We start from the raw sequence: 19,018 nt of genomic DNA on the forward strand, positions 1-19,018 counted from the left end.
GCGGATGATTGTCTCTGTGTGCCCTGCGATTGGCTGGCAACCAATTCAGGGTGTCCCCCACCTACTGCCCAAAGACAGCTGGGATAGGCTCCAGCATGCCCGCGACCCTTGTGAGGATAAGCGGTATGGATAATGAATGAATTAATGAATATATCTGTGTGCATATATATATATATATGTATATGTATATATATATGTGTGTGTGCATATATATATGTGTATATATATAAATGTATTTATATATAATGTGTATATATATATATATATATATATATATATATATATATATATATATATATATATATATATATATATATATATATATATATATATATGTGTGTTGGTGTGCTATCAGGTTCATCAATTAGACATTTCATAACACAACACCAATGAAGAGGAAGACACTCAGGTCCTTATTACCAGCTCATGAGGAGAACGGAGAGAGGGCACCATTTTCTTGGAAACACTTGGACTTGTTTCTCTATGTGTGTGTATGTGAGTGAAAGATTACTGTGTCCATGCGTCATAATTACGCCATAGCATTGCAAAAACATTCAGTCACATCCACAACCTTCTAAACCTTAACAGATGGTGTCAACAAGTCTGCTATTGATAGATATGAAAGCAGAAGCAATGTCTTCATTGCGAGCACATACAAGAGCGGAGAGAGGGCACCATTTTCCGCTTCCCGCTGTCCTCGTGAGGAGAACGTCTCATACGTTCTAACCTTATCTCTCCGTAATCTCTCTTTATTAACTTTCAGGATTCCCTGGTTACATGGGTGTTTCCAACCTAAGGGGCGGGGAACTCATGCAAGCCATTGGAAACACTTGGACTTGTTGCTCTATGTGTGTGTATGTGAGTGAAAGATTACTGTGTCCATGCGTCATAATTACGCCAAAGCATTACATTGCAAAAACATTCAGTCACATCCACAACCTTCTAAACCTTATCAGTTGGTGTCAACAAGTCTGCTATTGATAGATATGAAAGCAGAAGCAATTTCTTCATTGCGAGCACATACAAGAGCGGAAGCAATATTATTCTTTGCAGGCAAATATCACATCGTTCTTATATGTACTTTACAATACAATACACATTATTGTAAACTATATCACTCAAACATGTTTATTTAGCATAATCAGTAAATGTGTGATAACTAGGGGTGTAACGGTACACTCGGTTCGGTCCACTTGCGTTCGGTTCGGTCCACTTATTAGCGCGAGCTTACGCATGTACACTGTTGCATGCGGGAGACGAGAGTGGCGGCACAAAAGAGAAAGCCAGAAAAGAGCCAGAACTCGAAGGTCCTCGCGTACACTGCGGTCTCCTGTTTGGGAACATTCTGGCTTTCCTGTTCCCCATCGCTGATGGGAAAAGGTGCGTTGATAAGTCCGAAAGTTGTGTGCGCGACTTTGCTACATGAAATCGGCGGTTATGTTGCGGCTAGCACGTCTAACATGCATGGCATCATCCGACTGTGAATGTCCCTTAGACGAGGAAGCAAGCAGTCTTTTTAGCCCAAAACGTCAAACTTAAACAGCGAGATTTATCATATTATTTATCATCTTCCAGGAACACGCCGTCAGACGTAGTTTAATTATCACGTTTTTATTAATCGAAGTACAACTGCTCGTGCTATTCTTTCTCCGCTGCTCCACTCGCTTGCCGTACGATGCAGTCATGAACCTCGGAAACATCACAACTCAGCAACACACAAATCCTACCACAACACAGTTAACCCAATTCGTTAAAATATGCTGTTGAACATTCAAAGATTTCAATGCATAAAAAGTGATACAATTTCATAGAGTTTTTAAATTTTTTTCATTATAAAAAGAGTTTTAATATGGTTAGCAACAGTGTTTGGCAAGTTACTTCCAAAATGTAATATATTACATATTACTAGTTACTTGCATGTGAAAGTAATACGTTTCTTTACAATATTACTCTATTTGTAGAGTAATGCCTTACTCAAGTTTAAGTTACTTTTTCAAAAATCGGGGATTAATTTATTTAATAATGATTTCAAGACCTTAAAAGGAAAATGCAAAATTTGCTGCCATACTCTAGCTGGTAAATTAACTTATGAGCATATTTAACTATGTGGTCTATAATATTCGACTCTATGGTGTGGTGGGACATCACTACCTTTGATCAATATTTGTATCAATAACATTTATTTTTTAAATATAAATATTGGAACTGATATTTTGTCCAGTAAATAAATAATCACAGACTGTAAACCACAAATCTCAAATTAATTTACACTCTGGGGCCGGCATGGCTCAGTGGTAGAGCGGTCCTTTCCCAACCGGCAGGTTGTGGGTTCAATCCCCGGCCATTGTGACCATGTTGAAGTATCCTTGAACAAGATACTGAACCCCCAGTTGCTCCCGATGCTGCGTCATCAGGAGGTAGATGAGGTAGTGTGAAGCGCTTTGAGTACCAAAGGTAGAAAAGTGCTATACAAGTGACAGTCCATTTGCCATTAACACACAAATAATAGTGATGTATAACATCTAATCGATAATTGGTCTAAGATAGATATCTAGATAGATGGATAGATAGATACATAGATGGATAGAAACACACAGACAGGGCATGTGTAATAAAAGCAAAAATATGTATTGAAGTCAAAACTGACCTGACTAAATGATTTTTCCTTTTTCATTATTAGTTTTTCTATTTATAATAATTGAAAGTTCAGTTAGTTCTAATTTGCTTTTACTACATGGAGACAGGGCGGCACGGTGGTCGACTGGTTAGCACGTCCGCCTCACAGTTCAGAGGTCGTGGGTTCGATCCCGGCTCCGGCCTCCCTGTGTGGAGTTTGCATGTTCTCCCCGTACCTGCGTGGGTTTTCTCTGGGTACTCCGGTTTCCTCCCACATACCACATACACAAAAACATGCATGGTAAGTTGATTGGATACTCTAAATTGCCCCTAGGTGTGATTGTGAGCGCGGATGTTTGTCTCTGTGTGCCTTGCGATTGGCTGGCAACCAATTTGGGGTGTCCCCCGCCTACTGCCCAAAGACAGCTGGGATAGGCTCCAGCACGCCCCGCGACCCTTGTGAGGATAAGCGGTACAGATAATGGATGGATGGGTACATGGAGACAAAGTTTCGAGGTGATTTGAAAAAAAAAAGGAAAAATAAGAAACGAGCGCATCAGACTCTAATAATGGCGTCTATTGTAGTTTGTCTGATTGATGGTGCCGTAGCGTGACGTCATTTGTCACCGGCAGATGATTTGCATTTTGATTGTGAACAGCCAATCAGAATCACTACGTTATACATATGGCAATTTATGGCACTAAGTTCAACAAATCATATCTAAAAAGCATAGTGACTTATTTTTTTGCAGGTTTGTTCCTGCCTGTATTTTGTGTCTATGATTTGCATTTTATTTTATGAAACCGTGACAGTGATTTTTGTCACAAACAATAACTTCTCAGCCCTCTAGGGAGTTGTCAACGGTGGAAAGACAATCGGATTGCATGGCAGAGAGTTGACTCGCGCACTCACGTTGTTACGTGAAGCTCCAAGTGCGACAGGAACTTTTTTATAAGTATTGCTGGAAGTAATAACTTATGATCAAGTGATGTTATGAACAGACCTACTTTTTAAATGTAAAATACAGATGTCAACATATGTATTATAGTCCCGAAATTTGTAATGCGTTACCCGACTCAGTAGCTGTAATAATATTAAAAAAAAAATCGGAGTAACAAGTTAGATTACTTCGTTACTGCCTAAATGTAATGTATTACTGTTCTGCGTTACTTTTGTAACGCGTTACCCACAACACTGGTTAGCAATAAGTGTAACTGTTATTGTATGTATTTTTTTCATCACAAAAAATGTTTATGTACTGTAATGACAACTTGTCTTTAAATTGAATACTTAGGTGTGTCATAGGCTTTTGCTGCTGAGTGTTTAAAGATTTCAGTGTCTTAATAATTTATAAAATTAAGAGATCTTTATTGTTAGTGTATTTTTTATTCTGGTGTAATTTCTTAGAATATCACCCGAATGGTGCGCTTTTATTTATTTTTTTCTACTATTTACTTATTTACTTGTCATCTTTTCAAAATAAACATATTTGAAAAAACAAAAAAAAACGAAAAAAGTCTCCAAAAAAACGAACCGAACCAAAATGTGATTTAGCGTACCGTTACACCCCAAGTGAACTATTTTATAATTATTCCTTCACGAGCGCAGACTTCTTCACAGTACAGTACTGCTCCTCTCACATTCATTTGGCTCAAGCTGCTGAAAGGTCACGTGAGAAGCTAGCTGCAAGCTACAAGCATACCTGAAATGGAAGAAGCTGCACCAAACTACACAACTAGCGTTTGGAAGTTCTTTGGTTTTCGTGTTAAGTATGCCCCAGATGGAAAGCGTGTCGTGGACAAAACTACAACGGTATGCCGCAAGTGTCACACAATGCTAAACTACGTGGGTGGACATACAACAAACATGGCAACGCATTTACGCCGACATCACCCCGATGTAAAAATAAGTGGAACCAGACAAGAAAAAGCACCCGTGCAACAAACTTTACCAGTGTCGCTTGGACAGCCATTGGCACATGATTCCAAGAGGGCAAATTATTTTTCTAAGGAGCTATCTATTTGTAAATTGTACTGTAATCTGTTGCTTAGAATGCACCACTGAAGATGGGTCACTTCTCCATCAGATGATTTATTTTGTATTAGTAAAGTATTCTTGTTTTTTCATGATGCTGTTTTTGTTGAATATTTTGCTAAGTATGCACAGCAGAAAATGTGTCAGGAATAGCTACACCTGATATTTCATTTGTTTATTTATTCATTTATTTTTTGTGTTGTACACCATAATACAATGGTTTAAAAAAAATAATTGAAGGGAAAAGTGTGTTTGTTTTATGTTCTGCCTATACTGAAAAGACAGTCAGGGACCCTAATGATACACTGCTGTATTTGAATGCTTCTGTTACAATGTTTGAAATGTTTAAAAATAATGATGTTTCAAATTATACAGTATTAAGGGAGATTTTTTTTTTTCAAGGTGCTTTTTAAAAAAAAAAACATATATAGCCTATATGGTTCCAATTTAATAACCAAAGATTGATTTATTTTAAGGCTTTGTTTTTGTTTAATAAGTTGCTGATGTTGAATATATAATTGACAGGATAAGTACAGTCTAACTTTTATTTTCTAAGGAGCTATTTATTTGTAAAATATACTATACCTTGTTGCATAGGATGCACCACAGAAGATGGGTAATTTCAATTCGATAATTTTTTATAATTTATTGTATATGTTGTTTTTTTCATGGTGCTGTTTTTGTTTAATATGTTACTAAGTATGCACAGCTGAAAATGAGGCAGGTATTGCTAAACCTGATTTAATTATTTAAATATCGAAAAAATATCGAACCGTGACACTAATGTATATGTATATATATATATATATATATATATATGTACATATATATATGTATATATATATGTATATATATATATATATATGTATATATATATGTATATATATACATATATATGTATATATATATGTATATATATATGTATATATGTATATATATATGTATATATATGTATATATGTATATGTATATACATATATATGTATATGTATATACATATATATATATATGTATATACATAGATATGTATATGTATATACGTATATATATATATATACGTATATATATATATATACATATATATATATGTATATATATATATATGTATATATATATATGTATATATATATATATGTATATACGTATATATATATGTATATACGTATATATATATGTATATACGTATATATATATGTATATATATATATGTATATATATATGTATATATGTATGTATATATATACATATATATATGTATATATATACATATATATATATGTATATATATATATATATATATACGTATACATACATATATATACATACATATACATATATATATATATATATATATACATATATATATATATATATGTATATACATATGGTGGTGGCGGGGATGAAGGGGAGGAGCAGCTAGGAGTTGATGGCCTACCCCCCTTCTTGCTGTTCCAACTTCAAACAAACCTTGAGCTACCACAAACCCTGAAACTTGCGAAGTTTGAGAACTTTAGATCCAGTGATTCCCTGTGCCTCACAATCATGCTGGTAAAGGAGCCATACATTGATCACCACAACAGTCAAGAAGTGCCAGAAAAGTATCATATACCAGCGACGGGTCTGGATGTGAAATTTACAGCGTGCAAGATGCACATCCAGCATGTCAACACCTCCCATGGAAGGGTTGAACTCTTTGATGATTTTTGGTTGATCTATGTTGGTGTACCATTTTTTGGACTTGTCCCAGCGCCTAGCTTTTCTCAAAGGTTCTGGTCCAGCATATGTTGACATCAAACTGACTGCTTTCATGTCCTGCCATTTCAAACAAACTGTGTTGGTGTTGGACTCCAATTAATAATCATAGGATCCACGGCCTTTCTCGGACAAGTCTTTGTCAGGTATCAGGTTGCACTGGACATACGGTTTTTCCTCACAGTTCCTGTGTAGTAGATTCCCTTTGCCAATAATTTCTCAATGAGGGGCATGGAAGTGAAGAAATTTTCAGCAAAAATCAGGAAATTTACTTTCTCTGCAAGCGATTCACATAACTTCACTACAATGTCTCCACCAACTCCCAACTGACTCTTTTTTGGCCCTTTTTGTCCATTGCCACCACCTTTTCCTTGACATATGTCAAAGTCGTGCAGGAGGTCAGTGACACAACAGCGCGCCCACACTTTGACTCCCCAGGGATGTGGCTTTCCTTTGATATATTGCCTTATGCCACCAATTTTACCTTTGTACGGCACCATCATCTCATGAATGAATTGTTTTTGTCGAGCGATTGTCAAACATTGTCTCTGAAAAGAAGCCAAAAATGGTCTCAGTTTCCAAAGTCCATTTTACTTCTTCATTGGCCATTTCATTGTCTACAAAGTGGATGACAAAGAGTAGCTGGTTGAATTGGTTGCGACTCATCATGTCTGCCACAGGCCCATAACGAACTTCACTTTCCCAGTACTGACGTACTCCAGACATTTGAACTAATCCCATCCTGAGGTACATTCCAAGAACTTGTTCTATCTTCTTTACTGAAGTGTTTACACATTTCCCGTGTTTTTGAACACTGTGCTGATTGGTATGTTCTACAACATTTTCCAACATATCAAGGGAAACAGCGGCGAAAGTAAACCAGGGGTCTGTCTGTTGTGGCATCCTGGTATGACTCAGCTTGTTGTCCTTGAAAACTCACGCCAGGTAACTCAAAGACTTTCTTTCGCCACCTGTAAGCACAATTAGGGTCTAACTGTGGGCTTGCAGTCTCTGTAAAGTGCTCTGTACAGTGTACTTTCTCTGTTGCTTTCCCTGTCCTAAAGAGCAACTGGCCATACTCCCTGAAAATATATAGGTATTTATTAGTCCCTGTACCTTTAACTCAGTAAAAAAACTGTATATTACACAAATGAATTAATTTCAAGTCTTTAGCCAAATACAAGACTGTCACCATTCTCTGTGACAAAGTCACCAGACCAATGTAGCTGACATTTTTTACCCTACACCCAAAGTGTCATTTTTGGCCCATTGTTTTTTGAACTCAGAGTTGCTAATTTTTCTAAATAGATATATGAAACATACTCCTAGGCATTCTGCAACATGATATGAAATAGATGAAAAAAAACACACACAATTTTACCATCTGATGGTTTGCTGACAAGATGGTTTTGTTTGGATTGATTTCCAGCTCAACAAAACAGCATGTTGCCAGCCATCTTGTCACCACCATTCTGGCTCATGTAAGTGCAATATTCATCCACTAGATGGCCCCATATGCAGGGGTCAGAAGTGGTACTCTGGACTTTTGAAGTTAAATTTGTAAAAAAAAAAAAGTATTTGTTATTTGAGGAGCAGAATTTATAGGGGCAAAATTTGACCCGTGGGTTCTCCATGAGTTCACTATTGATTTCTTTTTGTTACTGGATATTGTTATTCATAAATAAAAGTTACTGCTGTATGAAGTTAGTGCTCTTGATTGTCTTATCTCCGAAATTTTAACATCAATATTTTTTACTTTTGAAAAAAGGACTTCAGGCATGTCTGTTTCAGACCAACAACCCCCCCCCAAAAAAAGGGGGGGGTTGAATGAATTGGAATTGCGTTTTCCGTTATTAATCGAATTACATGAAAATGACCCACATGCTATATAAGTATTTAAAGCTCCACCAGCCACCACTGACCCAAATACTGTAAGTGAAATTCATATATAGAATCCTCCTTGAAATTTCTCTGTATCCAGATAGAAACTAGTTCTAAATGAATAAACAAAAAAGATGATTTGTCGTTGCAAACACATTGTTCAATTGTGTGTATGTCAAGATGGATCTATGAATCCAAAATCATTAGTACACATATGCATTTGATGTGTTACATCCTTACAGAAACATTTTGCATGCATATCAATCACACATGAATTACACATTGCACTCTCTCCAGTTCATCTTACTTTATTCAGATTTAAAAACATCTTACAACTTTACAATGTACAGGATTCCCTTTAATACACTGCAAGTGCAAAACAAACAACGGTTTCCTGAATCACGAGTATCCGACATAGAAATCCAGTCTGCATAGTAGATGCTATACATCGGATTGGATGGTTATGCTTTTGTGTGTCTACAGTGCCCCCTCCTGAACAGCCATGGTAGAAGCAGCTAATGTTACAATATTCTGGAAGACCTTTAATTTGAAACCGAAGCTCACAATCTACTACGACAAATACATATTTACATTTATTTAAGATTGTATGTTTTAATATTTCAAAGAGAAAGTTAAACACTCAACATGCATGCAGAGGTTCAGCTATTGCCAACAAACCAACCAGAAATCAAAGTGTTCCGTACTCCATATAAAAATACTTTGTCAATACATTGACCACAGTAAAAGGTCCATGCAGTGTGTTTTACAAAGAGGTGTCAGTCCAGCACTCCTGAGTTCCATTGGGTTCTACTGCCAAATGTTTCTTTTATAGCTAAAAAGTGTCAAATGTGTTGATGACTTCCCATTGTACTAAAACTAGAAGGACATTGGGAAGCAATTATGACGTCTCATACATGTTCATAAATCACCTTCCAACACTCAAACATATTATGTTGCTTGTCTTATGTGTCCATTCCATACAACATTTGATACAAAACCATCTGGAAACAAGCCAATAGGTCTCCTTGCGTAATTAATTTTTTTCCACAGTTGCATATTGGTGTTGCTTGTATACAATGGATGACTGAAATTTTAGATTATAGAAATATAGCAGAGTCTACTGTAATTAATTCAGAAGTTTAGAAACGCTAACTTGGCTATAAAGACTATATTAAATTTTTTAGAAGTAACAGTTAAAGACTTTTTTTCTACCTTTGGTTCACAAATCTACTTTTATATCACGATACAAAATAAATGTGTCACACTGTCATTAAGACAAACCATGAGTGCAGCATCAACACGATATGAAGCTTCCTCCATATTGCATATTTCTCCTATGTTCATTACAATTCACGACTTAATATAAACTGATAGGGTTTCAAAATTTTTACAAACTGTAAATTAAAAGAAATATATGGTATGAATTGGACTTCACTGGAATAAACTGAAAATTGCTTATGCCAACCAGGAGCTTGTAGAACTGCAGTTGGTAGTTGTAAGAATAATAATATATATCATGATTAATGTGTTAGGTTATTTTATTTATTTTATTATTAGGCTTGTTAGCTTTATTAGCTTGTGGGTTTAGCTTTTGCTTTTTCCATATCTAGGCCCAACTTGCTTGGTATGCTTTGCTTCCACATATGTATGATAATGCCTCCCCCCGCCCCACACACACACACGCCCGCTGCATTGAGGATTCACTTTTTGTTTTTGAACTTTAAAACAAAGATGTGTGAAATCTAAACATTTCAGTTAGAGTGGATTTTTAAAAAACTATTTACTATAAGGAGATGTTTGTTTTCATTGAACTATAAGACATGCAGCTGAGCCTGGGAGCTCCCTGCCCTTTTTTTGTGAGACTTAAAACAAAGTTGTCTATTTTTTAAGATCTAGAAAAGCTTTAACATCTTGTAAATCGCTAAAGTTGTTTAATAAACATGGGCTTGAAGGCATTTAAACTAAGTCAAGTGTTGGGTTTTTTATTTTTCATAAATCTGACACCATTTTACCCCTTTTTTCTACAAATAAATATCGGCTTCAAATATCGGTTATCGGACGCCTTGACTACTATAATCGGTATCGGCCCTGAAAAAAGCATAACGGTCTATCCCTAATCTAAAGCCAACAGTCTCAAACTTGGGTTTTAAAATGGACAGTGATCTTAAATTGGACCAGCAAATCAGTGCTGTTGTAAGGTCCAGCTTCTTTCATCTTAGACAGCTGGCTAAGGTAAAGCCCCTCCTTTCTCATCAGCACTTAGAAAAAGTCATCCACGCCTTTGTTACATCTCAGCTAGATTACTGCAATGCATTTTATTTTGCAGTCAGCCAGTCCTCTCTCAAACGTCTCCAGTCGATCCAAAATGCTGCTGCTCTCCTCCTAACTGGAACTCAGAAGATGGAGCACATTTGACCAATTCTGGCCTCCCTTCACTGGCTCCCAGTGCATTTTAGGGTTCAATGTAAGATTACAGTATTCTATTTGTTTATAAGTCATTAAATGGGCTCGCCCCGGCGTACCTCTCCGAGCTCCTCCACTCCTGCGCACCTTCCCGCAGCCTCAGGTCGGCGGACCGGGCGCTGCTTGAGGTGCCAAGGACTAAGCGGAGCCTCAGAGGGGATCGAGCCTGACCTGTTGCTGGTCCTTCCCTTTGGAATGACCTTCCATTGGATGTTAGGCAAGCCCACTCTGTCCATTTTTAAGACCCGTTTGAAGACACATTTCTATTCTCTGAGTTTTTATTCATCATGAGACTGGAAACATATTCATCTGTTTTCCAGTGTCTATAGTGTTTTGTGTTCATTTATTGAATTCACTTGTTGTATTATGGCTATTTTGTTGTTGTATGTAAAGTGCTTTGTTACAGCTGTATCTCTTGTGAAATGTGCTACACAAATAAAATTGTATTGTATTGTGTTGATTATAAAGGTTGCATGCATGTCTTCAGATGACATCTTAGCTTATGATTTCCCACCAAATTCACCTATTTCCTTCCATTCTCCGATGATAATCAGCAAATCTTTAAAGTTATGCTTTTTCCTTTCAGTTTAGTGGGTTATACATGACCATAAGAAGTTCAAGTCACATCAACTAGATACTATACAAGCAAACAACTAAGTGAACACAATAGCTAATATATTCTATACAAGGAGTACTTAATAAAAAATGAAGACCTGAATTTTATACTCATCATAGCAATCAAAACTTTTTTTTTTTTTCTTCATAGAAAATACAGTGAAACTTTACACACTGAATGTCACACATGTAAAAATAGTCTGAAGAAAACACACTGTGCTCACAAGATACTTAATCATACAATATTTTGCACCGGGACCATCATAAGAAACAAGGCCGTTTCATTCTTGGTGTGTTCAAATCCTTTAAAGTATGTGATAGATGACAGGAAAAAAATGAGGAAAAACAAAGGGAAGGTTGAAAAAGGGGGTACCTAAATGTTTTTTGTTATGGTCGCGGTCCTAACTATCAGAGACAAATTCCTTGTATGTGTTTACATACTTTGCCATGAAATCGAACAATATTTACATGATACTGACTGAATACTGAGTGCTAGGGCTGCTCGATTAATCGATTTTGAACCGAAACCGAATTTTCTGGATAAAAACGATGTTAAAAACGTTCAAATCGGCACGTTCAATTTTGTTATTTTGGGTGTATCTAAGCTATGGCACCGTAGTTTCCTCTGCATTTCTGCTTCCTCCCATGAGCGTGCATACCGGAAAAACTACAACACCTACCGGCAATTCTGCTATTTGCTCAGGCAAGTGAGCGTTTAGTTAATAAATCTGGCAAATGTAGATCTGTAGTGTGTGCCCCGCATGTACAATACAACCCGTGAGCAAGTAACTCAACGTCTGAAAGGTGTCCCTTTTTTTCTCCTCTACAACGGACCTCTGGCCAGCCGGTGCATCCGTACAAGTTCATTTTATATATTTTTGATCAGGAAAATGAAAAAGTTGCCATTTTCTATTTTATCAATACATTTGGAAGAAATTAGGAAATAAGTGACTATGAATAACGCATCTTGTTAATGAGCAGAATGGCCGCACCCCCTACCGTTCTATCCTTGTTTGGCCGGAGTCACGCGAGGGACCGATTCCAAACTCTCAAAATCTAGTTCAAAATCATTGTACTTTCATTGCCTATAACGTCCAAAAATGGCGATCAATTGGCACCAAAATTTATGTGGACATCTCTACTAATGCCCACTTCAACATATCTAAAGGAGTAACCTCTCCATGGCTGATTTATATGAGAATGAGGAAATGTGGAAGTCTGCAGAGCTACATAGGCTGGAGCCAGCGCACACTGCTTCTTTGCTTTAAAAAAAAAAAAAAAAAACACTGCTTCTTTGCAGATCACGGTTAGGACGGGCGAGGCATTAAACACCAGTCAGGATATTTACAGAGACTGAAGTGGAAATGAGACGTGCATATTTATTTGGATGAGGAGTGCCCCAGATTTTCGGCTTACAACGCGCCGTCCAATTTGGAAGGTAAGAGCCGAAATGGCATGTTCCAATGCGGCCACACTCTCGACTGTGCAGTCAGCCTCGCTGGAACTTTTCGCTCGCTGTTCGATGACGGCTTTTGTCACTCTCAAGCCACTTCACTCGGGCAGAAGGGGGCTGCAAGCAAAAAGCAGAGACACTGCGCGCGACTGCTTGCGAGGCGACTTGAAGACACAGGCTCATCTTCACCTCCACACGCTGGGCAGACAGTAAGGAGCTAATGTTGTTGTGCTAACGCCTTTTGTTTTAACGGCCTGAAGCTAGTTGTTGCTAAACTTCCGCTGTCCCAATCCTACCTTTGAATGGTGAGGGACGCGGGGGGCTCCAATCTGCCTGCTGCTGCTGCAAGCCACATCTCTCTCCCTCATAAGACACGAGTTTAGCTTCGCTAAATGTCAGAAATATAACCAGTCGGAGTTCGTGTGCGTATTCATGCTCTTGTCCGCTTCAGCTTGTGAAAGTGGAGGAGCAATCGCCACGATATTTTTGATTTTGTGGAGGTGATCATGATGAGATCACGTTGTATGTCACTAAATCCAAACTATTGTGCAGAACACATTTATACTTTCACAGTTTGAAGTGGACAAGAGTAGTAATGTGCATTTGCATTTTGGTGGCGATCGGTCACCGTTTAAGACAACAGAACTGACAAAGCGAGCAATATTACCGCGCATGCCTTCCTCGCGTGCCGTAGACCGCTGAGACCGAAAACATGGTGTAACCCAGGTTAACATAGTGTCATAAAATAAGAGCCTGTTAATAAAAACAGTCGTTAAGGAAATACATGCAATGTAAATACTAAATAGATAAACATATCTTAAAAGTATGTTACAAGGTTGAAAACCGTGCAAATTCATTAATTTATTAATGTATTTGTATAAAATGATTAAACTATTTATCAAAACTTTTATTTTGAAGGACACGTAGCGACGTAACGTCGTGACGCATGTGACCAGAAATGCGCACTTTATATTTTCTTTTTTTCCCTCGTTCTTTCTGAATACGACGAAGGTGCAGTAAGTCCTCGCGGAGCTGCTGCTAAACGAAAAAAGAAAAAATAGAAGGAAACCGAGCTATCGAATGCTATTTTTGTACGGAGAAAGACTTATTTTTTGTATTTTTTATTTTTCACAACCTGTTCTACATTGGTGATGTACTAATTACTGAACGGGACTTGGTGAGTTTAAGACTTGTATTTTCTTTTATGCAACGAACATATTATAATATTGTATTGGTCAATTGATGAAAAAAAGAAGCTAAGATGTCGAATTTATGTTGTTTTATGTTAAAATGATGGCTGTAAACGGTGAATTGGTGCCTAATAGAATGCGGGTCGTGATACAATGTCTCTGCGATGTTTTTTTTTTTCCACCTGCCACCGCCATTATTGAAACTGCGTCATTTTATTTGTTTTCGTTTCATTCGACAGTAAACGGACTTTAACTTGTAATTGAAGTTACCCGATGTACTAATTGGGTTATTTATGCATATTATTTTGTTGTTATGATAGTCTACTAAGGTTTGATTCAGAAACGTCTGAACTCTTAACGGAGTTGGATTCTTTGTGCGAGACGCAAGATGGCGAGCCACCCACGAACCCCTTGAACTGTCTCACGCAGGAGCGGAGAGCAATTGCGGGACGTTTTAATATCCATTGGACCTGGTAGGATCTATCTGTTGTTTTCTCTGCTACACCGCAGTGGACTCTAAACTCAGGATTGACTATTCGGACATTCAGAAGAACATGAATGATTGAACCCGAGACAATTGAATACTTGGATTAGTTCAGTCTTCTGCTGAATTGTTTTGAGTTTGTATATTGTGTCACTTTTATTTTTTTGTCAACCATACATAATGATGCTGTAATGGTGTTATTGAATTGTTGATTGGTTTAAGCAACAAAGCAGAAATGGTTGAGATTTAAAGGTGGACTTAAGTGATTTGAACAAGATACCTGCCTTTACTGAACTTTATTCAAAACAAAGGTAGGGTCACATAAATAGATTTAAACGTAAAATTAGAATTTATTAAAATAACAACCCGGGTTGAGAACTGTATTTTCAAAGCTAGATAATAGGTTTAAAGAAAAGGGATAAACAACCAAAAATATTACTTGAAAGCAGAGGGAATATATTTTCCTTACAGTTTATGTAAATCGTATGTCCATTATGTGTCAATTTTGTGTGTCATTTGTATGGCAATATGTTTGAATTCAACTAAAAGAAGCCGGCAGTTTAAACTTATTCTTGGTCTGTGGTCATTCAATTGGTTTATATTAATTACTACTACTTCAAATAGTCGAACTTAGTTCTGGTCCATTGATCTATTTAACTGTAGTCACTCCAGAAGTGTTACAATAACATAAGCCACGCTCCTTTTTGGGGTGTGGAAATTTGTCGTAAACCTAATCACAAAAAAAGACCTTAAATCACTACAGAGTCATTTGAGGTGGGCATTTTAGTACTAATGTCATTTTTACATGCAAACCTATTATATAAGTGCCAATGTTAAGCTCACCCAAGTGTCCTTTTAAGATTGACAGTGCATTGTATTATTGAGTGACAGTTTTGCAGTTTTAGGCAAAATCGAACAGCCCTATTGAGTGCTGTAGAAATCTTTTAGTATCAATACACAACATTCTCTGAGTTAACAATCGGGGGGGGGTTGCTTTTTTCATTTCAGAAAGAAATTATACTACATGAACGTTAAAACTCGAAGGGTCAAACTAATGCTAAGCAGTTTTCTAAGCATAAAAGCTTAACTGTTCTGAGGGATATGGAAAATGTATCATGACCGTGAAGTCTGTCTTCTTTGCAGTAATTAGTTGTTGTTAAGTGGATTTCATAAAACACATTCTGTATCTTGGGAAAATGATAACATTACATTTAAAGTTGGAATTTTCAAATTCAAAAAGACAAAAGTAAAAATTACAAGAGTAAACTTTGATTAAGTGAATTGGGAATGTGGCAGATAGTATTGCCTAGATTTGATTGCATCTGTAATTATATGTAACAAACAAGAAGATCCTAGTGAATTACAAACTAATAAAGACAATAGGATTGCTAGTGGACTTAATGACGTAATGCAATGTCTCATTGGATATCGAAAAAATTCAAAACAATTAAGCGGTTCGGATAACGGATGGATGGATGGATGCACAAGCCAACACCAGCGGCATCACGGGTAGAATTCGAACAGCAAGAACAGATCTGGAACTGCAACAGGACTTGGTCTGGCAATAATGACAGAACAAATCAAGAACGCATATTTACAAACATTTTACAGTGTGTTGAACTGGAACAGTTACCTCTACGTATTAATTATATACTCATCGCTGGTCGAGTTATTGTAAAGTGTTGGCGGTAAAACTGTTTTGCATACTTTGAAATTGAACTGAAAATATGTATAGGCAAAATGTGGCTTCAAACCCATCCAACTTTAGTGAGAAACGAGACAAGTTGCTGAAAAACACATTGGAAATAAAGAACTTCACTTCTCATAATTAATAAGAGGAAGTCAACCTAAAAATTTCCTTGACAAGAATATGTTCTATGCAGTCCCACTACTGTAAACATGGCATTCTGACTGATATTGTGTTTGTGGAATATGAGTTAACCAATTAAGGCCTAAAGCGCCAGGCTAAAAATCTCTCTAAAGAGTTAAGGTTGACTTTGGAGTCAGCCTCTAAAACCTTACATTTTCCTGGAAATTCAACACCTCCAAAATAATCTCAGACTCTGTAGCACATAGAAACATAATTCCAAACATAATTTGAAAATAATTTTCACACAGGCTTGAGTTTATTATTTACTGTTTCGATCAAAAACGTAAAAATAAAGAGTCAGTGAAAGAGAAGCACTATTTTTAATTAAAAAAAAAAAGAGTGCTAATTACCATCCTCTATTCTGTTACAAAGCCGTTGATATCGTCATTATCGACAAACATATCTTAACCATATATCACGTTCCACTGGTTCAGAGTCCACAAGTGCGTCATCTATATCACTTTTTTCAGAGCTCCCACGTTCGAATGTGTCTGCCATTACGGCTCGAAAAAATTCCGGACATCCTTCGAGTGCTCATGACCTGGTCATGGCTCTAGTGGTAGAAACGCGGTTATGCACGACCGGCCGTTTAATGGGTTAAAGGGCTGGTTGGGCCGGGATGGCCATGTTTTCACTAACAACTTCATTTTATGTATTTTTTGATAAGGAAAATGAAAAGAGTTGTCATTTTCTATTTTATCCATTCATTTTGGAGAAAATACAAAATAAGTGACCCCATGAATAACGCCCCTTGTTAATGAGGCGAATGGCCGCACCCCCTACCGTTTTATCCTTGTTCGTTCGGAGTCACTGGAGGAACTGATTACAAACTCTCCATTGGAAATAATTGTACTTTCATTGCTTATAATGTCCAAAATGGTGATCAATTGGCACCAAAATGTATGTGGACATCCCTACTAATGCCCACTTCAACATATCAGATAAAGGATTAACCTCTCCGTGGCTGATTTATGTGAGAATGAGGAAATGTGGAAGTGAGCAGAGCTGCATAGATTTATGCTGGGACGAGCACACACTGCTTCTTTGCTAAGAAAAAAAAAAAAAAAACACTGCTTCTTTGCTGATCATAGTTAGGACGGGCAAGGCATTTAACACCAGCCAGGATATTTACAGAGACTGAAGTGGGAATGAGTGGTCGTGCACATTTATTTGGATGAGGAATGGCCCCAGTTTTTCGACCGACAACACGCTGTCCAATGGAACGTAACAGCCGAAATGGTGCGTTCCAATGCGGCCACACTCGGCTGTGGAGTTGGTTGCGCACGTTCAAGACACCCCCGGTGTTCGATGAGGTCTTACCTCACTCTGACGCCGCTTCACTCTCACGGCTGCAAGTGGTGTCGGACAACGCATGCAACTGCTTGAGAGGCAACCCCGCGACATGAAGATGCAGGCTGGGCAGACAATAAGGAGCTAATGTTGTTGTGCTAACGCTTTTTGTTTTAACGGCTTGAAGCTAGTTGTTGCTATTAGTTGTACCGTTGTACTGTTAGCCGGGGAGGGAAGGGGGTGGGGTGGGGAAATAAAGATCCATGTTCGCCTGATTGCTTGCCCGCTGCCAGTCGCCCTTCTGCCCCCTGAGAGTTGACACAAGTTTAGCGCAGCTAAATGTCCGAAATATAACCAGTCGGGGTTCGTGTGCGCATTCATGCTCTTGTCCGTTTCAGGCTGTGTAAGTGGAGAAGCGATCGCCACGTTATTTTTGATTTTGTGGAAGTGATCATGATGACATCACGTTTTATGTCAATAAATCCAAACTATTGTGCAGAACACTTTTATACTTTCACAGGTTGAAGTTGACAAGAGTAGTAATGTTCATATGCATTTCGGTGGTGATCGATCAATGTTTTAGACAACAGAACTGACAAAGCGGGCAATATTACCACACTTGCCTCCCTCCTGTGATGCAGACCGCTGAGACCGAAAAAATAACAAGCCCGGCCCCAAAAAGGGGCAGGGCAATTTTTCGTAAATGTAATCACAAAAAAACCCCTAAATCACTACAGAGTCTTTTGAGCGGAGCATTTTAGTGGGGGCAGCCATTTTGTCACTTGCTGTCGACTGAAAATGACATCACAGTTGCTCAGGGCTTAGGTAGCAACCAATGACGGCTCAGCTTCAGAAAACAGGTGAGCCATCATTGGTCGTTACCTGAGCCCTGAGCAACTGTGATGTCATTTTCAGTCGACGGCAAGTGACAAAATGGTTGCCCCCACTGAGATGGCCATTTTGGGGCGGCATGGCTCAGTGGTTGAGTGGTCGTCTCCCAACCAAAGGTTGTGGGTTCGGTTCCCGGCCAATGTGACCATGACAAAGTATCCTTGAGCAAGATTCACCTGACCAGGCTACAATGTAGTGACACTGCCATGTTAATAACTGTCGTGTATGTATGTTTGTGTGGGTATGTGTACTTTTCTGTGATGTATAATGTCTGTGTTTTTTGTGTACAGTTTGTGGAAACGAATTTCCCCACGGGGACCTCTAAATCTAAATCTAAGATACTGAACCCCCAGTCGCTCCTCTGTCTTTAGGTAAATGAGGAACAGTGTGAAGCGCTTTGAGTACCAAAGGTAGAAAAGTGCAATACAAGTGACAGCCTATTTACCATTTCACCATGGCTGAAAAAGGCGCATTTTGCT

At 37.9% G+C, this 19,018-nt stretch overlaps 1 protein-coding gene and 1 long non-coding RNA gene across 2 annotated transcripts in view; one reads left to right on the plus strand and one right to left on the minus strand.

The window, feature by feature from the left end:
• LOC147140343 (sickle tail protein homolog) overlaps positions 1 to 19,018 on the minus strand; it is a 237,456-nt gene that overhangs the window by 26,445 nt on the left and 191,993 nt on the right. The window lies entirely within an intron of this gene.
• LOC147140346 (uncharacterized) lies at positions 13,638 to 15,057 on the plus strand. Its single transcript, XR_015088357.1, has 2 exons — positions 13,638 to 13,991; positions 14,325 to 15,057. It is a non-coding gene; the product is annotated as an uncharacterized LOC147140346 (long non-coding RNA).

Source organism: Filicampus tigris, chromosome 10 (genome assembly GCF_054856515.1).
Source record: "Filicampus tigris isolate MCC_2025a chromosome 10, RoL_Ftig_1.0, whole genome shotgun sequence".
Lineage (NCBI taxonomy): Eukaryota > Metazoa > Chordata > Actinopteri > Syngnathiformes > Syngnathidae > Filicampus > Filicampus tigris.